A 22,885-nucleotide genomic window follows, 5' to 3' on the forward strand; every position below is an offset into this window, starting at 1 on the left:
GTCTCCACAACCGGTGACTCACATTGTATCTGTATTGTCTCATGTATTGGTATATGGATTCCATTTCCCGAGCATACATCTGAGTTCTCATCTATATTGTGTTATCTCTTTCTTTTCTTTTGTCTTGTGTTTAGCGCTTTATTTTAGTACATGTTTATGCTTCCATAGCTACACCACTTCTGACAAGGGGATGTCCTACATGTATGTGTGCCTTCTTGGTAAACTATCCAATGGATGTTTGATCAAGTAGGAGACTACAGTGGACAAGCAGGGCTGAACTGAAGATGTCTAAAACTATTTTAATTGGGAGAGGATTAATGGTGACTGACACATCCAAAATGGGCTTTTATACCTTGGCAAGGGTCCTACGAAGTTTGGTTAACATCCGAGTTCATATGCAAGAGATACAGAGTCACAAAGGTCAATGCCTAGCTAGGACTACATGCTGTAATGAACAATTGCAAGTTGCGCAGAAAATTTTAGGGGTTGAAATCTTCAGAATTTGGTCTAGTTGTCTTTAGATAACTTCTAGATCACAAGTGGGGCTACATTTTTTCTTTTTAAGGCTTGGCAATCTGAGTTATGGTTCAAAAGATACGAGCAATTTTCTGCAAGGTGGTCCTATAGGACAATTTTCTGGACAGGATCAGCCTGAGGATCAGACTAAATCTAATGGATGTAAAGTTGTAATATTTCTACAACAAAATATTAAAGAACCTAGATCTCGCACAAAAGCGATTCAAAGTAATCCCCCCGCAACAGAAAAACTTTGGGCGAAGTGCTCCATCCTCGTGTACTAACAAACACCCACCCCTGCGTTGTGCAAAGGATAATGGATTAATTGCAAATTTTTTTAATAACTCCCTCTCCTTCACCCGTTGCATGGCGGGGAGAGAGAGAGGGAGTATGTGTTGGAGTGTGGAGGGGCATGGGGAGGAGGGCATGCAACCTGCCACTTATGTGTACCCTCCCCCCTTCACCCCATATAAACCCCCCTCCCAAGCTTGGGAGGGGCATCGTGGAGCTGCCCGTCATCAGACTGCCCATGCCACGCCACCAGGACTACCGCCATCATTGCTAGGCTGCCACTGCCATTGCCATCATCATCATCATCATCATCATCATCATCATCATCATCATCATCATCATCAACTCCCTCATCGTCATCTTCACCATCATCATCCCCACCCACACACGTCATCTCCCTGTGTTTTCAGAAGTGTGAGAAGCTTCTATTGAAGCTTCTCTAGGCCAACTTCACCCCTGCCTCCTGGTTTTTTTAAAACCATGTCTTGCAAGGCCTGTTTCTTGCACAGAGAAGGAGGTCTCGGGCAATAGCAACTCCGAAACTCGTAGGGGTGCCAAGGGGGATTTCGTTGAGTCGAAGTCTACTGTGTCAATGGCTCCTAAGCAAAAGTCGACAGGAGCGCACGTAGGAGCTTCCACCCAAAGTATGAGAGTGGACAACGCCCCGATATTGAATGCCCAAGTTTCAAATGATATTCCACAGGATGCATAAAGCATGTTTTAATTCATGTAGGGAAACATAAATGCATTGGAAAATTTATATACTTGCTCGATTTACAAGTTCAGTTGCATGATGAGTACTTGCATTTGCTTGCATTTCCATGGTCGAGGATAGTCAGATTTTTGAACGTATGTTGCATAAGTTAAAAGATGAAATTGTGCGAAGACTTCCTCATTGCATCTAGTAAAGGATAGGGCTTATGACACATAATGCACTTATGGAATAAATTCCTAGTTGTGACTCATGTAGAAGATAATCTAGACGGACATTAAATGATAGTTGCATTGAAAAGAAAAAGATTTATGAACTTTGACAATAAAACATATATATTATGCAATTCACATGCAATGATAGCTTCATTTTAGGTTGAGATAAGTGATAAAAGAAGGATTAAATCAATGATGTATTCATTGGCATCTGATCATGAAAGAGTGATACATCCATGCTGTTGAGAGTGGAAAAATACCGAATTTTTGACTGATTTTTGTTGTTTTTGAGGTCTGAATGATTGATTTTTAATGGATTTAGAGTGATGTATGTTGTTAATGGAAGTGTTTGAGAGTGTTTTGGATTATATTGATTATGTTTTGGAAGTTCATGATGATTTTTAGTGGAGATATGAAGCTCTGTGATGTTCTGGTAGGTTCTGTTGAGCTTCTGATTGGTTCTATATACCTTCTTTATAGCTTTTGTTTTGTTATGATTGTCTTCTGTATGAAGCATGGATTGATGATTGATGAAGATTGAGATCTTTTGAAATCCTAATGAATATTTTTTGATAGTATGGAATGGTTTGAGTATGAGTTATGAGGTTCTGATGACCTTCTGTAGACCCTCTGTCTTTGCTCTGTCTCTATACTGTAACTGTACTGTAGCTGTTCTGGTACTGTACTGTAACTGTTCTATAAACCTTCTGTAAGTGTTTTGTATAATGTATGTGTGACTTTGGAAAAGTTTTCTAATATTTGGAAAGGATGAATCTAAGTTCAAAAGAGCTAAAACAAGTGGAAGAATCAGTTGCTCTGAAGACTGAAGAGAAGACTAAGTGACAGTAACAGTAGTGAGCTGTGAAAAGACACTGTAGTGGCTTTGGTGACTCTTCATATCAGACATACCTCTTGGGAGGTGCATCCACGACCTAATAAGAATTATTGAGGGTTATTATGAGAGCATTGTAGTGAGGATATGATGTATTATTGAGAGAGAGAGGGAGAGAGAGTCAGATATAGTCAATTCTATCAAAACGGTGTAATTGTATATGAGAGATTGAGAGAGAGAACTATGAAGACATTGAAGAATGATAATATGTGATTTATTTCCATTCAAAGATGGTGTATTCCTTTGTGTTCTTTGTTCTATTGAAGAATTTTATGAAGATGTTGAAGATTATGGTTGATTCTATCAAATCCGTGGGAGATATCTACTATGATGCTGCGTGAAGATTTGCTGTTTTCTTTGTTTTGATGATCAAAAGAATGAAATAAAAGCTTGTTGATGTTACAAGATAGATTTTCTTGCAAGAGAATTCCCTTTTCCTTGGTGTTCCTCTTGGGGCTCCATATTTTTGGTGCGCAACCGGGGAAGCTTGCCATCAACAAGCATTAGAAGATTCTGAAAATGAAGAAAATGGCATTGCCAAGAAGAGAAGAATTCAATGGATGTTTGCAAAGTTCCTTCCTCCACTGAAGAGTTGGAATTTCTCATAATCAAAGCCACTTTCCACAAGAAGTTCATCCCACAATGGCGGAAACATATCACCATCATGATGCATGCTCTATGTGGTGGACTGTTTCCTCTTCCTGTTGAAGCAACAGAAACTTGCATCTTGGTGGCAAACTGTTTGGGAACAAACTGAAGAGCAAAAATAGAGAGAATGACCATCCATGGGAGATTTGGCATTCATTGAGAAGTTTCTAGACATCATCAAGTGGGAGATTGTGAAGAAGCTTCAGGAGTCTTAAGTTGTGGAGGTTCACGAGGACAAGAAGGAAAAGAGTTGGAATTTGTTTGTGGATGCTCAATAGCAAGATACATGGGATGCTTGGTGCACTGACAATGTTCTATTTGTCCAATTAGCAACCCACTGGAAGTTGGTAGACAGAGTGTTTTTCACAACATACACTGTTGAAACCCTCAAAAGCTGGCATTATTATAATGACGCAACAATAATCCTAAGAAGAATGAGTTTTGATACTTTTAGAACAGAATATCTTCCCCTCTGTAGTGGTTTGAAAGCTGAATTCAGAGATGTTGAAAAGAAGGAAGTAGAGGAGATGTTGGCCAAAGAATCCATCAGAGAGACTGAAGCCCTCTCTGATACTATCCTATTGAGTCCAAACCAACTGGTTGAAGCCAACCCCCTAATGAATGACGCAATAAAGAGGCAAGCGTTGGAACGAGTCCAGAGATACGTGATAAGAGAGAAGGCAAAAATCAAAGTTGAGAACGAGCTTGCAGTAGAAGCCTCCTTTGACGCCTTAAAAGCACTATTTACAGAAGTTCCCATGGTGACTCAAGGTCCCCTTCCTAGTCAGACTCGTCCTGGAAATATTGATGATAGGCCAGCAAATGTAGTCCCATTGCCAGTTTTTAAGAGAGAGTACAATGAAGACCCTGATCTTCATGTAGCAAAGTTTATGGTAGCATATGTGGCTAACAATGCCAGAACCCCTGAGCATTGGTTAGCAATATTCCCTGCCACTTTCAAGGGTGCGGCATTTCAGTGGTATGAGAGACAAGTAGTAGGAACTTTTGGCACTTGGGACGACCTGAAGTTGGCCTTTCTCACTAAATTCAGGAGTGAAGGTTTTGAAGAGTGGATGCGAGAGGAGTTCATGAGAATCTAAGTCAGTCCTCTAGAGAAAGAGTAGAAGCTTATGTCTCGCAAATGGAATCCATCCTGAAGAGATGGACTAACCATCATTTGGATAAAGGCATTCAGAAAGGAGTGTTTCTCAGAGGCCTACAACCAGAGGTTCGCAAGTTCGTAGATTTGAGAAGACCAGTCAATCTGCAAGCTGCAGTGGAAGGTGCAAGACTGTATGATGAAGTTGAAGCAAGGCTGTCAATGACTCCAAGAAGAGGAGTCTTACCTCCTCCCATGCCAGGAATGGTATATCCACCAAATGCAGTCCCAGGGACAGTTCCCTACCCCTATCCCCAGATGCAAACAATGCCGCAGTATAATGCACCTAATCCAATGTGGTCACTGCAGATGAGAGTGCCTCAAATGATGGTTCAACCACAACAACAGTGGCCTCAAACAGTTCCTCCAATGGCGACTCAACAATAGTGGAATCCTACCAACTGGAATCAACAACCCCAAGTCTCAACAGGAGCTCTAAATAAGAGTCAGAACAGAGGACCTTCTGGATTGACCCAACCAGTGTATGCAGTAATTAGAGACACTTTCCAAAATCCCACAACAAGCACTTCAGGGGGTGAAAATCTAAAGGACTTCTTATCCAACTCAGTTGCAAGTATCAAGAAAGAGCTTCTGGATGTGATTACAGAATAGCTACAGACGCTGAAGGTGAATACCGCCAATATATCCACTCCTGTGGGAGCTGGAAGAGATGTGATGCGCTCTAATACATAGTGTGGAAAGTGTCATCAAGCGAGACATTTAGCCACTGAATGTACCCGAAAACCAACAATTCCTAGAGCCTTCTGTTCCTACTATTTGTGGAAGAACCATACAGAGGATATTTTCTCTCTGAAAGAGATGCATGGACGAAGACAGAAGGATGAAAATGCAAGATTCAACTTGGTGGAATCCAAAATGACAACACATGATATTGGACCAAAGCCAAGGGAGTTTGGTCCTAATTTCGGTCCAAGGAGGTTTCCCTCTCAAAGTTACAGAGGACAACAGTCTGGCGGTGGAGATCAGAGGTGGAATGTTATAGGTGTGGAGAAAAGGGACATATCTTCCCAAATTGTCCACACCCTAGACGATATGTGGATTACAAGCCCTTGTGCAGTAGATGCAAAGGAAAAGGCCACACTGCAAAGGACTGATTGTCCTAGTCCAGTCCCTGTAAAGGCCAATGCTATTGATAGCCAACAGAAGGTACAAGAGCCTGCTTCCAATTTGGTAGAGTTGGAAGTTGCCGTTGTTACGCGCACCAAGAAGAAGGAACCATTGGTTCAGAATGAAAATAACTCACCTGCCAAGACTGTGAAGTTCAACCTAGGGACAGAGTAGTACATAATAGAACAGTACAGTACAGAGCACTATAGCGCCATAGAGAGCTATAGAGACAGGATCAGAGGCCCAGGAGATAGAAGATACAGAAGCACTTCTAGAAATAGAAGATGTGTCGATGCAGCAATTATTAGAAGAAAAAGGAAAGATGAAAATGGGTGTAGCCCCATTCTCCAGCCGACTGGAGAAGCCTGTGGATCCTTTCAAAGATTATGACTTGGTCAAAGACCTAGACACTTTTAAACCAAACCTAACATTCCGACAGTTGCTGATGTTGTCTCCCAGCTGTCGAAAGAAATTCAAAAGCATCTTGACAAGAAGGCGTGGACTAAGGATCGCTCCTTCAACAGCGACCAAGACCAATAAGGCCGCGGAGCTTGTAAAGGAAGTAGATGTGACTAATGCCTTCCTAGATCCTGGAACCCTAGAGATTAGTGTATGGATAGAAGGATGCTTTATTTCAAATGCATTGATTGATGGAGGCTCATCAGTAAACATAATGACGGATGTCACAATGAAGGACTTAGGGTTGCAAGGAATTCAACCTACACAGTGGCTTATCGGATTGGTGGACCAAAGCAGAGTCAAACCGTTGGGCATCCTCCCATACATAAAAACAACCCTTGCAGGAAGAGATTATTGGTTGACAGACCTGGTGGTCAAGTCAAATTCTTATGGGACCTCATACCCTCTACTATTGGGAAGACCTTGGTTTTTTGAAGCAAGGGCCAAGAGACTGGTTCAAAGAAACTCTAACCCTAGGCAGAGGACCCAACAAAGCAGTGTTAAAGCTATATGGATCACAAAAAGGCAATGGATCCACATCCATTGAAGTCATAACTAACTCCTCTAATGAGGTAACAGATGGTACATCAGGAGATGAAGAGGTTGTTAATCAGGTCTTTCCTAAGAAAACAGAGGCACAGTCCCTAATAGTGGGCACTATAAGCCAACTGCCAAGGGAAGCAAAATCCTTGTCATGGGAGAATACATCCTGCCTCAACTAGAATCAACTTCTGAAATCACCTCTGATAGTGAAATAGAAGCATGGATGTATTGTTCTCCCTGTTACATGACAATTGCAGAGACAGAGCAGAGACAGTACAATTACAAAGTAGAGACAATACAGAGGCAGAGCAGATACAGAGATAGTAACATATACAGAGCCAGAGCTAGAGGTAGAAGCAGAGTCAGAAGCGGTGACAAAAGTAGAAGTAGAAGTAGAGGTAGAGGTAGAAGATCTATTATTCTCCTACAGAGCCTCTACAGAAGCAGAGACAGAGCCTCCAGAGGAAGAGGATGAAAATGATAAGGGAAAAAATGAAGCAAGTTATGAAAGTGCAGATGAAGAATTTCCTCTTATAGAGGATGATTTTGTTGATGTCCCTACAGAGACCTCAGAGGCTGAATATCTCTGGGTGCTAGATGGAATGGCTATGTTTCCATTTGGGTTGATCAATGGGCCACAAAGTATGCAGAATCTGTATAAGCAATGGATTAAAAGCATAAAAATTAAGTTCACCAGTGGGTCTTGTCGCCTTGACTGTTCAGTCCAAAGAAAAGATGATGATAATGCCCCCTACCAACAGAAGCCAAAGCCTTTAGAGCCACGGCCTCTAGAAGGTCCGTGCTATGTGACATTCCTGGACGCATCCTCTGAAGATGAATCCCTAAGTCCAAAAGAAATTACTACTCACACATAAGCAAACAAATCTCTGATCCCCTTCTAGCAACCTCAACCGACAAATGAGTCATCTGTTCAGAAGGAGGACACTGGTTCTAGTGGGACATCAGACGAGGATACTACTCTCTTGAAACAGTCATACCTCTATCCAGAAGCAATCCGTGGGACATTTATCCGCAAAGTGGAAGGTGAAAGACAAGTAACTTTCCTAGATGCTGAGGGTACTGAACGTCACCTCAAAGTGGGTCTCAATCTTCCAGAAGAAGAACTAGTGGTCCTACGAGACCTACTCAAAGAGAACTTAGATGTGTTTGCTTGGTCCTAGAAAGACCTAAAGGGGATTGATCCCACAGTATGCCAACATCACATTGATCTAGAGCCTGATGCTAAACCTGTAAGGCAAAGACAAAGGCGTATGAATCCTAATTACTCTACTCTGGTGAAGGCCGAATTATTGAAACTTCTTGAAGCAGAGTTCATTTATCCCGTGGCTAACAGTGAATGGGTTTCGCCCATTGTGGTAGTATCCAAGAAGAATGGGAAACTTCGAATATGTGTCGACTTTCAAAAGCTCAATTCGAAGACGAAGAAGGATCATTTCCCTATCCCTTTTACAGACCAATTGTTGGACATAGTGGCAGGCCATGAGCTGTATTCCCTCTTGGATGGATTCAACGGATATAACCAAGTCCAAATAGTAGAAGAGGACCAATCTAAAACAACCTTTACCGCAGAATGGGGGACCTATGCCTACAGAGTGATGCCATTTGGGCTCTGTAATGCTCTTGCCACCTTCCAACGGGTAATGATGGCTGCCTTCCAGAATCATTTGCATGATTTCATTGAGGTGTATCTTGATGACTTTTGTGTCTATAGTTTGATCCGTGAGCACTGAGGACACCTAGAGCAATGTTTTGACAAATGCCGAGAGTATGAGATTTCTCTCAACCTCGACAAATGTGTCTTTGGCGTCTCCTCAGGAGTTCTATTGGGCCATATTGTCTCTACACAAGGGATTGCAACAGACCTGGCAAAGATTGAAAAGATTGCCGCTTTAACAGCACCAACAACCTCAAGTAATTGAGAGGATTTCTTGGCCATGTGGGCTACTACAGGAGATTTATTGCACATTTTGCAACTAAGGCAGCTCCTTTGCACAAGCTCCTAAGGAAAGAGACTGATTTCCTTTGGACTGATGACTATGAAGAAGCCTTTAATACCCTAAAGTTTTCCATGTGAATGCATCTTTATTGCTTCGGAACCCTGATCTAATGAGTCAAACCTGTCCTACCCTTTCTCCCTGACATTTTTCCTTTTTATTCCGTCTCCTTTCGATGCACGGTTCATCCGTTATTAATTTTTGCGGGTTTTCAGACATTTTTCGTGCCTATTTTTCACATTTTTCCATGTGAACCTACCCTATTTTCATCGAAATTCTAGTTTGATTTGATAGTCGTGTCCTGCCAGTCTTTTTTCCACTTTTTCCTTTTCCCTCCCCCCCTCTTCCGACTGTTGGATTTTTAAGTTATTAGTGTTTCTGAGCGTTTTCGAATGCATTTTTTGGGTTTTTTCCACGTGAACCCCTCCTAATTTCCCCCAAACTGAGTTTTAATATGCCAGTCCTATGAATTCCTTTCTTCCCGACATTTTTCATTTTTATCGCCTGCTATTCCAACGCACGATTTTTTCCATATTAATTTCTGAGTCCATTTTCGAGCTCATTTTTGGGGTTTTTCCCATGTGAACGCATCCTATCTTGCTCGAAACCATGTTTTGTCATGATAGGGTTGTCGGACACATTGTTTTGCACACTTTTCCTTCTTTCCGCACTTTGTTCTGATGCGCGAATTTTCTGATATTAATGCCCATATGTGTTTTCGAGTTTTTTTTTTGTGTTTTTTCCATGTGAACACCCTGATTTTGCCCGAGAACCCGTGTTGCATGTTTCGACATTTTCCCCTCATCTCCCGGCCCATTTTTCCTTTTTACAGATTTTTGATCCGACAAACTGTTTGGATGTTATTAATATTTCTTTATTTTTCCCGTTAACCATGTTTCTCGCCTCGTGCGTGAACGTACCTGTTTTTGGTTTTATGCGCCTCGGGACACCCCATGGTGTCCGTGGCTCGCGCGTCCTCGTCCCTATCCGTTTGACCCCGTCATTACAAATTTGTTTAACCCCTGCCTGCGCATGCGCACGGGCCGGGGATGTGTTCTTTTATTTTTCTTTGTTTTTCATTATTTAATATAAAAAAAGAAAAAATAATAAATAAACTATACACAATTTTAAAAACCAAAAAAAAAACAATATGCCTGCCAAAACGCCATCCCATTACTTGTCTAAAGAGCTCTTTACAGCTTCAAGGATGGTGTTAAAAGGAGTCGCTATTGATTGAAGCACTTACCAACTCACAAAGATGGATGAACATTTCGTTAAAGTAACCAAGGGCAATGTCACAAATGTCACCTATGGATCCTACATGTCTGCTTTCTAGACCTACTTAGGTTTAAAGAAGGGTGTGCCTCCACCTCCTCCATCTGGTCCAGTACCCCCTCCACCTTCAGAAGAGTTAGAACCAATTGATATAGAGGATTTGGATTCTCCTCCTCCACTGGTCATACAGTGAAAACGCTTGAAGCAGGTGGCAGATAAATCTCCTTCAGTTCTTCCTTCAGTTACAATTCCTGCTACATCTGGCAGTGACCTCCCTGCTTATCTCACATGTAACAACCTGTTCAGAGTACATAGAGAAGGTTCTTTGGACATGTCAGTCCCTTCCCTAAATAGTCTAGTGTTGGGAGATGCCATTCCATTCCTATGTAAAGACATCCAGAGTTCCATTGAACTGCCAGTGAGACAGCATGTATTCAATAGCTGTATGCTTCCTTTTATGAAGAACTGATGCAGTCCAAAGACCAGTTGCATAAGGCAATATCAGAGTTAGCCTCTACCAAAGATACACTAGCAGATCTGTTTAAGCAGATGGAGCAACAAACTCACATGATTGAGACCCAAAAAGAAGAGCTATCTTCTTTGAAGATTCAGTTAACAGAAGCTCAATCAGAGGTCACTAAAATCTTAGAGGAGAAGGAGCGGATGTCCATCGAAGCGCAAGAGTTTCAGACTCTCTTAGACGCAAAGCCTTACAGACTGCTAATGACACGGTGGAATCACAAGCTTCCCAAATCAAGCAGTTGCAAGACCAACTGGCACAGTCATGGTCTGTTCCTCCAAGCCCTAATGTTCCCCTGATCCCTTCTCTCTCATAGTAGGACTTCGCAGTTCTCCGGATATAGGCTACCTTGTGTCCTTTATTCCAAGATAAAGTGGAAATATTACAGTCCAAGATGGATCTGCTATGGTCTACATTTGATCATTTCCAGGAATATGTTCCTCTAGACCATTCTTTCTTTGTCCACTATTAATTGCAAAAGTTGGCTGTTTACATGAAGCTTTCAACGATGGATCTTCCTCTTCGAGAGGATGGTTGGAGTGGGGCTTGGTCTCTTGAGTTACTGACAGAAGTGGTCCGTATGGTGTTTGAAGATTCTGTGACAACGGATACCATGTTGCTATCATATATGTATCTACGGGGAGATCTGTTGATTCCAGATAAAGTAGATATGGTCTGGTATGTGGGAGATGTGGTTTTACAAGCTGTTTTGTATGTCCACTATTTGGAGTTGTGAATAGATGACATGTTCCAGAGTTACTCCTCAAAAGTGGCAACTTGCCCTGATAATTCATGGCACTCCATGATTGATTCTGTGGTCTTGAATCAATGGCAAAACACAACTTCTACCTATGTACAGAGCACTAACCAACTGAGGGTGGATCTCTTAGCTCACCTTTCCAAAAATAATCCATTTGATTCAACCTTTTTTATGCCTATCAAAGAAGATCTATCTTAGGTCCCTCTATTCCTAGCCTATTGTATTATCAACAAATGGCTCACTGTTATGATACATATCTTTCCCTCTATCAAACCAATTCAACAGCAATCTTACCCCTTCTTTTCCAACCTCAATCTTTTCCTCAAATTCCCATATTTACCTATTGCTCTTTTATCGAAGATAGAGTATTTTCCCCTTCTCCATCATGCCCTTCTCCATCCATCCATGTATGTTCTACCTTTCCTATTTATCAATTAACACCCTTCCTAACTGATTCCCTAAAATTTTTATCCACTCCTTTAACCTATTCCTCCTTTTGTGATTTTTCCTACCCATCTCTTCATCCTCTTTTACTTATTCCACTTCCCTCTCCTACCACTTCTGTCTCACAACCCCCTCAGTTGGTTAGTGAATATGAAGGGTTTGATCAGCAGATTACCAGAAGAAGAGGATGGAGCTCCACTGATTCTCTTACAGGACCTCAGATAAACTGGCCAATAATTCCAGGATATTGAGCATACTAGAACTACCTTCATTTTGCTCACCGATATTCACAATCTCTAGATCCTTCAGTGAGATTGACAGCTCATTTTGCTTGGTATCTAGCATACATGCATAGGCATTCCCATAATGATCAAAAGGCCATTCCAAAACTTTGTATGAATGTCAATGTGAACATTGACTCCCACCAGTTGGATGTCCTGTACTTTCATGCCCTATGTCTCCCTAGTAGATACCTTGTCTTGCTAAAAAGAATGTGCTGCCTACAGTTCTTTCAAAATCCTCCAAAGACATTTGTAGATGAATCCTTCTCCATGGATCGCTTTCAAAACCACCAAGCCTTCAAAAGGGAACATATTCATTGATGCCTTTGCAATGTATCTTGGATGATTCTTAATTATATATATCTCTTTTTGGAGGTGTCATTCAGATGGTTGTGTTAGTGTTTGTGTGTGTGTTGTAATAATTGCATGTAATGAGATCGTGCTGATTGAGAATAACTTGTTCGAGAGCTCTTTTTAAAAGATTGATGGTGGATGGAAAGCCTATGGTGGAAAGCTGAAGAGAATCTCTCATATCCTTTACAAATTTGTTATGGATTTTTAATTATTAATCAGATGAGTTAATGAATAATGGAAGTTTTTCTTTATTTGTATTTTCTATCAGATACAGGTGATAAGTTGGGGCCGTGTTTTGGAGAGATTATTGAAGATCCTATGGGAAATCTAAATTGAGCTCTTTAGTGAACTTACATTATTCTTTTCCTTAGGTCGCGAGGACGCTTCCTTTCTAAGTGTGGGGATATATGTTGAGAGTGGAAAAAGACTGAATTTTTGACTGATTTTTGTTGTTTTTGAGGTCTGAATGATTGATTTTTGATGGATTTAGAGTGATGTATATTGTTAATGGAAGTGAGAGTTTTTTGGATGATATTGATTATGTTTTGGAAGCTCATGATGATTTTGAGTGGAGATATGAAGCTTTGTGATGTTCTGGTAGGTTCTGTTGAGCTTCTAATTGGTTCTGTATACCTTCTGTATAGCTTATGTTTGTTATGATTGTCTTCTGTATGAAGCATGGATTGATGATTGATGAAGATTGAGATCTTTTGGAAGCTTATTGAATAGTTTTTGATAGTTTGGAATGGTTTGAGTATGAGTTATGAGGTTCTGATGACCTTCTGTAGACCCTCTGTCTCTGCTCTGTCTCTATACTGTAACTGTACTGTAGCTGTTCTGGTACTGTACTGTAACTGTTCTGTAAACCTTCTGTAAGTGTTTTGTATAATGTATGTGTGACTTTGAAAAAGTTTTCTAATATTTAGAAAGGATGAATCTAAGTTCAAAAGAGCTAAAACAAGTGGAAGAATCAGTTGCTCTGAAGACTGAAGAGAAGACTAAGTGACAGTGACAGTAGTGAGCTGTGAAAAGACACTGTAGTGGCTCTGGTGACTCTTCATATCAGACATACCTCTTGGGAGGTGCATCCACGACTTAATAAGAATTATTGAGGGTTATTATGAGAGCATTGTAGTGAGGATATGATGTATTATTGAGAGAGAGTCAGTGATAGTCAATTCTATCAAAACGGTGTAACTATATATGAGAGATTGAGAGAGAGAACTATGAAGACATTGAAGAAGGATAATATGTGATTGATTTCCATTGAAAGATGGTGTATTCCTTTGTGTTCTTTGTTATACTGAAGAATTTTATGAAGATGTTGAAGATTATGGTTGATTCTATGGTTTATAAGAATTAGCTCTGAATGTCAATAAATATCGCATAGGGCAAGGAAAAGAAAGAACTCTATAGATCCTATAGCTGCATAAAGGTAAAAGTTCAATGGTCTTGAAATTGCATATCCGCATGGAATGATACATCTCATACATCTTGCAGTTACCTACATCTTTTAGGGAAAGTGCTTGCAAGTTTAGAAGAAAGTATTGGCATCTCTAAGGAAAATATCACCTTTAATCGTAAGAAAATTAGATAAATTAGGTAGATCGCAAGTAATTGTATAACTCACATGAGATTCATAAAGGCGTGAATAGCTAGCGTACGATAAACATCTCAATATACTGGGTTAGGTTAAGTTATGTTAAAATTCTACCTAGTATCGCACTTAGGATGCCGATTTTATATTTAGGTCCTACCCACATTCTCAAAATGTTAGGATTATCTAATCGCCCATGCAAGAATGATCTAGGGTTCTCACCCTAAGAATCAGTTGACCAAATGCTAGACCCCCGCGAGGAATTTAGGGACCCTAGGGCCAAAACATTTATCAAGTCTAGTAGGGTTAGGGTTTTGGATTGGGTCAATAGGACTCCCAAACCCTATATCTTGGTCAAAGGTATTCTTGATCAAAAAATACCGTACAAAGAAATATATAATCCCGACAAGTCAGATACTGACGCCTATCTCATGCTACAAGCAGCAATGTCATATGATTGTGTGTCTAGATCACAAAATAGTATTACTACTCCTTAGACCAAGTTTGGCGAGTTCTAATTACAAGTCTAATTTTCTAGAAGTTGAATAGTCATCCTGCTATATCACTCTTCCTTGGGACTGATTTGCCAAGCTAGGGTAGTTACGAATTGCCAAGAAAGCAGCTGACCAACTAGGTTAGAGCGACGAGGTTGTCCAGGATTTATTGACCACAATATAAGGAAACCTAAAGTAGTGACAATTTGGGTCAATAGGGTATAAACCCTAACCCAAGGAGAAAAGGGTAAACAAGCAACTCAACTTACGAAACCCTTAGGATCTTGCCAAGTCGCCATTGATCTAGGATTGAATGATGAAAGCATTCGGGGAGAAGGAATCACACCTTAGCAGTTGGCCATACAAATGACCACTGGAATGTTTGTGATTGTATACTTAGGTGCACTGTTTGTACTTCTTTGCTCAAGGAACTAATTCAGGAAAAACAACTAATGCTTCAGGTTAAAAGCCTGGAGGGACAGGCAGTACCAGTTACCTCCGACTGTCTGCCTGACCCTATCCAAGGGGGTTGTTAGCCGCGCCGTGTACATGGACCGAACCCACCATGAGAGGTCTCTCCGTGGGTGCTACTTGGAGCATGAGGACGCTTGGGTGCTAGGGGAGGCTCTGGCCGTAAATTCCTTGCCTTCGGATCCTGCACAAGAGGCTGACGTGACTCGAGATGGGATCTCAAGGCCCGCATACTAGTCAATGAGTGGAACTTGGAATAGCAATCCCTGAGGATTGCTGGGATAGCCTTCGGGCAGGTTATTTGATGTACTCCAAAGACTATGATAAATAAAGAGCAAATGTTGAAAAAGGAACTTTCTTGACATTTTTTTCCTGTGTCAGTGCTTAAGTTACCTGAAGGAACCAGTGTTTAATTGGTAAATTAAGGAAGCTGTTTTTGCTTGCCAAACTAAATGTGGTAGGTAATTAGATAACTAAGCAACCCCAGGAAAGTGCAGTGGACGTGACTCTGGGTCCGTCCTACAGAAGGGTGGTCTTGGTTGGGCGGGAACTTTTCTCAAAGGAATTGATAGTAGGTAACAATGACCTAGAATCTATAGAGCTAGAGTCCCAATTTATGCTATTTTAGGGAAATGGAATGGGACTATGCCTTACGGGTAGAGAGGTCGAGCTTCGCATCCCTCTCATTTCCCATTCTCCTTGAACCAAGTGCAGTATAAATCCGCTTCGACCCTGATGTTTTTGTGCAAAGTAGACGCTAGCTACCTCCTAGGAACTTGACTATTAGGAAAACCCTGATTCAAGTCGGTCCTAAGTGGGAACGGCCAGGTGCTTCTACTTTGTGGTAGACTTTGGAAGACCTAGATCACAAACCCCGTGACATTTCTTGTGAGTGCTGGTTGGCGCTTTCTAGACTCTCTTCCCAATGGGCTGCTAAGACGTGTCATACAAGTGGATAGGGGGACACGTTACAAAAGTATTGCATGTGGCATATGCTTTGATAGAGACATTTGAGACTAACATGAGGTCCTGTGGCCCCCTCTCCTCCCAACCTCTCCTATGAAGTTTGGTTAACATCCGAGTTCATATGCAAGTGATACAGAGTCACAAAGGTCGATGTCTAGCTAGGAATACATGCTATAATTAACAATTGCAGGTTACGTAGAAAATTTTAGGGGCTGAAATCTTCAGAATTTGGTCTAGGTCTCTTTAGATAAGTTGTAGATCACGAGTGGGGCTACATTTTTTCTTTTCAAAGCTTGGCAATGAGTTATGGTTCAAAAGATACGAGCAGTTTTCTGCAAGGTGGTCCTGTAGGACAATGTTCTGGACAAGATCAGACGGAATCTAATGGATGTAAAGTATTGCATGTGGCATATGCTTTGATAGAGACATTTGAGACTAACATGAGGTCTTGTGGCCCCCTCTCCTGCCAACCTATCACAAAAGTGGCTCCTATAGAAGAATTCGCAACAAAGATGGCTAGCTCGATGTAGACAATACGAGTCGCAAGACTAGGAAGACCATGAATTGAGAGAAGAGAGAAGCCCAAGTCAAGAACATGTAGGACCTCAAAAACAGAGCTCGATGAACGGTCAGACAATAGACTCAAGGTACCAAGATCACTAATAGGTACCAAAGAAACATCATCAGTAGTGACAATACCCTTGAATGGACAGAGAACTTGTAGTAAATGACCTCGCGGAGTCATAGGACTCTTTTTCTAAAAGCCTCAATCATTGAGCCCATAAATACCACTAATCTAAGTGCCCAACAATAACAAATAAATAGATCCACATTAACTACAATGGTTGGATCTATAAACTAGGAAAACAACTAGCCAGGATTTGCCCCCCCAACTACCATATTGACAACTCCCCTCCATATCAACCTTGACAGATGACTCAAATATGGCACCTACAGCTACTCCTAGGCCCAAATCATGTAGGCCCTCTTTAGACTTCAAAAAGGGTAGTTGCTCTCCTACTGTACCTTTATCCAGTCAATATGGCCACACTCCTGTTGAGATCCCTTGGCCACCAAAACTTGAAGAAGGTCTCCACAAACTGATGACCATCAAAAACTTGCCTAATTAAACATGGCTCTCAGCCCTTTTTTAGCATCATGTCTCTTCATATATCTCATTTAAAACTTCCTCACAATAGCTTTCATATAGACCACCAACTGGAGGATTGTTAATAATAACAACAACCTCCATAGTGATAGGAGCTATACCATTTTGGACTGCATTATGCTTCAAGTAACCACCCTCTTAAACATGGCTTTCAACCTATCACTTTCACCGGATGCATTCTAGCTTTGGTAAAAAATGCCTTCTAGAGTGACCACGGCACCATGAAAAAATGGATTAGTCTTCTACTCAGATGGTGGAGCCCTACAACTGCACCCTCTCTCTCAATGCTTCACTATGCATAAATCTGCTTCGCCATAGCCCAAATCACATCAGCCTATCCAAATAATGCAACCATCATAGGCTACGCACACTTCTTGCAGAGCATGCGCTCAATCATATCAACATGAGTAGTTCTATCTCTTATTATCAAAATATTTAGCTTCATCATGGTGGTAATCATTAATCATTAAAATGACAATTCTCTACACATTGATTGAGGTACACCTATAAAGAAAGCAACACACATTTAGTGTTTTACGATAGAAGTACTAAGAGAGACTAGAAGGGAAGTACTAACTTGTTGAGATCTTGTAGAAGACTCAAAGATTCATGCCAAGGAATGAATGAAGAAGGATAGATTTGAATTTTTGATCTCTAGTTCCAATATGGTGGCAACATCTTTTAAGCTCTTCTTAACAAGAACATCATATTGTAGGTGCATCAAGGATACCAACAATTACAATAGACAATTGAAACTCTGTCACTTCCAAACTTCAAAGCCACCCTAATATATTGGAGATACATCAATGATATAAACAATGATAGAAAATATATCCAAGCCATCCTGAAAATATTATGTTGTTTTAGAACTATTTATGTACTTACTAGTCCATAAGGATATGATACTTGTGATTTTTAGTGGGGAGGATTTGTTGTCTACACAACATTCATGAGGCCCATCTATCCTCTATTTTGGTCTAGACACTGCTTGTTGCAAGACTGCACCATCATGTCATACTTTGCTGCTCAAGTGTAGGCAACTGATTGCCAATGTCTGCACTAATTTGACTTGGCACAAACCACTTTGATCAAGTCTATGCATCCATAACAAACTTTTCCTTACTCTGTCTATGTTACCAAAGTAAACAAAAGTGTTCCAATGGACACTAAAAACCCAATCAAATGCTGCATAGGGAAACTAAAAACTAAAATACCTCTGCTATATGGGGTGTCTCCTCCTTCCCAAGGAGACACCATGTGAGACTCAGCTTCTAGCAATGGTGGGATGTAAACTTGAGATGGTGACCTAAGTCTATCAAATCTATCATCGAACCCCCGGTAAAGTATCTCACCCCTGCCATGTGTAGTTCCTTCATCGATCCTAGCATCTCCAAAATTCTTCCTCGAGAGTGAGTTGCATCCTTGTCATGTCTGGTGGCCCTTCCTCATGAATATCTATCCTCATTGTCATGTATGGGAGACCTTCCATGTGAAGATCTATTGGCCTTATAATGCATGGGAGTTCTTTGAGGGGAGTGTATACCATCGGTATCACGTGAAGGAGTTCTTCTGGAATCTGGTGTCTCATCTTGCCCATGCATAGGAGTAGTTTCACTGTATGGTGAATCATCCCACTCCCACCTCCCATTGTCCCACTTGCCTGGAAAAAATAACATATGACTTGTGCTACTTCAAGAAAGTTATTTGCTAATAGCCATCATTTCAAAATTTCCTTAACAATGATAGGCATCAGAACTTTGCATGCAATGATAACAACAACCACCTGATGTCGTACATGTATGCTCAGTCCTACGACTCTTTCTTGAATCCTCTTTGCTTTGCCTGTGGACCTCTCTGTAATTATTTTATGGCCTAGGATGTAGGCCTCTCCTACTTGAGCTTCTTAAACCTGTCTACCTAGCCATCAACATCAGAATCTTATATTATTTCCTGCAGACTACTTCTACAAAAAATGCCAAAACTTTCAAAGGGCATCAAAGAGATAGTTCACTTGTCATAGAATAATACCATATCTTTAGAGTTATCTCTAGTAGCAAGAAACAAAATGGGCCAATAAGATTATTAAGTCTTTTGTTAGACTGCCACTTGTAATAGCATACATATTTGTTGTTACCTCTCTAGAGGCATATCGAGGACCAATACAAAGTATATTGGTATCTGCTCCTGGACTATGGACCTGAAAAGCAAGTTTAATAGTCAACATCTACTTAACTTTCAGTCAGAGGATACAGAACATCTCTCTAAACATACACACATAATAAATTAATTGTACATTAAGAAATACATTACATGTATTAAAAGGATTGTCTCAAACTTCTTATACTAAGTCTTTGATATACTCAAAAGTAAATTGAGCCTAGACAAAAGTCACAAGTCTATTCCATGTTTGCACTGTACATTTGAAATTTAGCTAATAACTCCAAAATCTTCCTTTCAAATTCAAAAAAGAATACTCCAAGAATGACACAACAGATAGTACTGCAATGGGTGAATGGCCACTACCTAGGGACATAATACTAATGGTGCCAACAAGTGCAATTGTAGTCATGTCTTTGTTGATCGATGCACAGAGCCTTGATATTGTGAGAGAGGAGTCCCCATGCATCAATGCCATAATCTGCTCCTTGCCAATATCCATTGATCTTTGCAATGTCTTGAGGTTGACATTCAAGAGGCTTCCATTTGTCATGCATTGTTATATATACATATTCCCTATTTCTTGCTAATATACATGTGAGAGAACCATGGATCCTACCCATGCAATTTGAATTTCCAAAGTGAGAATAGAGACATCATTCACTGGTGAAGTCATTTTAGGTGCAACCTATTAAATTATTGTGATTTAGCCCCTCACTTAAGAAAGGTCAGAAATAGGATGCCTACAACTTCTCTCATTTATGAACAAGCCACACAAAATTCCTGCCATACTTAGCTAGCCACCTGCCTTGAAGAGATGCTCGGTCTTACTTTCCTTCAAATGCCAAGCCATCGCCATCTTCATTCTACAAAAGACTTGTCAAATAAGTGATATGGCAATCAGTTTGGTCATTCACTAATTGCCAATTATGCATTAAGTAGCCAGCTGCTTGGTCAAAGTAAAAGCATGTAATTAGAAGACCAGACATTGCCAAAGTTGTGGAACAAGAGGAAGATGATGTTGATGAAGATGAACCGCTTGAGCTAGCTACAAAGAATGATGCAGTTGTGTTGGTCCCCAGCAAGTCTGCTACTGAAGGTCCTAATATTCAATATGATAGGAGTGTTTCTGATGATTATCACTAAGCAATGACATTTTTGCTCACTTTAACAATCTTCAAAGAATATACACATGATCAATCTTATTCCACAAGAAGGGAAACTATCAGAAAGCATTGGGCCATTTAAGGTGTACCAGTGTACTAGAGGTTCCCTGTAAAAAGATAAGTAAATTTTCATGAGTTGGCAGAGGTAAAATGCACTAGTTGGTCCTATAAATAGCATTGGCAGTACATTGGCAGTACATATCAACCATGGTGCTTGCAATAAAAAGATCTCTTTCCAGATGCCTCTTGATGACTTCAGTATGTATGTCTATGCCTCCCTGAACATCTTTGAACCTGGTACAAGCTTGGAGAATGGCAACAAATGTATGGCTACTAAGTTGGATATGAGCACCTTGCATATCCTAGTAAGGGTGAAAGGCATGCTCAACATGTCCACACTTGATGTAACCCCCATATAAAGGAGGTCAAAGCGCGTTTGTTTCAATATGCCAATTTGTCAAAGATATGTTGTGCATCACACCAGCTGCCACAATCTCCCAGTACACGGAGATTAGGAAGTTGCCAAGAGCTATGTGAGTGTCCAATTAATGTTGCTACATGTAAGAGACAAGGGATCTTGTGTGAGCTAAGGTATTCCTCTCTTTGCATTTCTGCAACACACAAGTATGAGGTTCTCTGCTACATCCAAATCCACGGCTGTCCCTTGCATCAGAAAAGCTCAAGGGCTCATCCCCAAACATGTTTGCTAGAGAAGAGGCTATTCAATCTACTAGCAAAGGAGATCAAGAAGCTACCAAGGACTATGTGGATGTCCAACAGATGTTGCCGCCTATAATAGAAAAGGGACATTGAATGAGATGGGGCTATATCTACCACAGATGGATTTCCTGATTCTATTTATGCCAATGGCGATTAACTATAGTTGGTATACATATGCTCAAATGGGCATATATATACTTCAACTACTGATATTAGGTAGAATCACATGGTGTACTGCCCTAAACACTTAAACTATGCACTTCAACCAACTCTACACTGTCATTAGCTTGCCATTTACTTTTACAAAAATTGGCACAGGGTCTCTTACCTTGAACCAGGGATGTAGATGGTGTGTACTATTTTATCGACAAGAATATGTTGTTCATGCTGCAGCTCAAACACTTGCTTGCTTTCTGCAAGGCTGCTTCCAAATGCAGTGTGGGCAATGATATCTGCAATTAGGTTTCGAAATTCATCAAATGCATCAATCTCATCCCCTTTTTCCACTTGACTCTCCCACTGCTCCATCATAGTAGTAGTGCAAGCAGCCATAATTGGAGTCATAGCCTGCATACAACAAGATGGGTAACAAAAGTGTCATACGAAGCATATAATCTTGACCCTCGAAAAGTCCATTCAGCCACAATATAAGTGGGTCTAATATGGTGCCTGCTTGGAATGAAAAACCCCGACACAGCCCTGTACTTACAAGTGAAGAGAGCTTGATAATTCATGCTTGGACATTTTGTAGAACCTACATAATAAGCTGGCATTATTGTGCATTCGAATGCAAGCACATGGTATTAAAAGGCCACACGCAAGAAGTCTACCTTGAGCTTCTCGAGGAAAAATGTTGGAGTCAGTATGCGGCGATGTTGTGCCCACTTCTCACCTTCTAAGTTCATGAGCCCATTGCTTATCAAGTCGTCAGTATTATCAAGCCTTCTCCCTAGCTTTGTGTAATACCCAAACTCAAAACTTCTTTGGCATGATTAGGTGTTCAGTAAGGAAGACTCGGGGCTGTGGCACAAACCAGAATACAAAGGATTCACCTGCTCAGCAAAAGCACAACACAAGATCTAGTTCTAGTGCATGCTAATACCTTCTAGTTCTAGTGCAAGACATCCTTTCCAAGTAGTTTATCTCATGTTTGAATTTGACATGTACAGACCTCTTTTCTTGATATGATTCAAGAATGACCAAGAAAAGAACTTTCCAAATGTGTGATGTTGATACCAAGCTAAGAAACAATTTATTTTGTTGAAAAACTAACTTATAATGCAAGTCCATCCAAAAAAGTAGCTCATTACATATGCATTTGCATTATGCGTACCTCTCACCTACGCAATAATTGTTTGTTGCTTGATCTTTCTTTCTCTATGATGGATATAGTCAGACTTTGGTGGTCCAGGAAGCCTTGAGCACTCTTTCACCGACTTAGGTATACATTGAACAGAGAACTATTGCTTTGCTCTCCATTTGGCTTGGATTCATCCTTTGGAACCATACCCTTGCATAACCTTGTCTCTCAGCTGATCCCCTTAGTCCCTACACCATTTGAACACAATAGAGAGAAAAAATTGTGCTCGATTAACAAGCACTAGACATCCTTATTTCCTTTGCAATGGATTGTGCTACACTTGCAGAGAATGTAATTACCTTCAAGTGATCACGTGTTTATGGAAGCACGCAAAGAAGAAGAAAGGAGTGCCTGTCCAAGTTTTAGGTAACAAAAGATTGCAACAACAGGTAATGAAGGAATTTCATGAAAGCCTATGGGCTGGCCATAGAGGCATATGGGGAACCATTAGTAAAGTCAAAGAAAAATATTGGTGGCAAAACATGTATCGGGACATAGCACATTTTGTTGAAACCTATTATCTGTGTCAGATGTATTCTATAGGCAAGCATTGAGATGGGTTACAATCAACTTA

General features: G+C 40.6%; 1 pseudogene; it reads right to left on the bottom strand.

The window, feature by feature from the left end:
- Positions 1-21,275: 21,275 nt before the first annotated feature.
- LOC148037600 (cytochrome P450 CYP72A616 pseudogene) lies at positions 21,276-22,458 on the bottom strand (annotated as a pseudogene).
- Between the last annotated feature and the right edge of the window lie 427 nt (positions 22,459-22,885).

Source organism: Lygodium microphyllum, chromosome 4 (genome assembly GCF_053477565.2).
Source record: "Lygodium microphyllum isolate KBCC chromosome 4, Lygodium_microphyllum_v1.1.10, whole genome shotgun sequence".
NCBI lineage: Eukaryota > Viridiplantae > Streptophyta > Polypodiopsida > Schizaeales > Lygodiaceae > Lygodium > Lygodium microphyllum.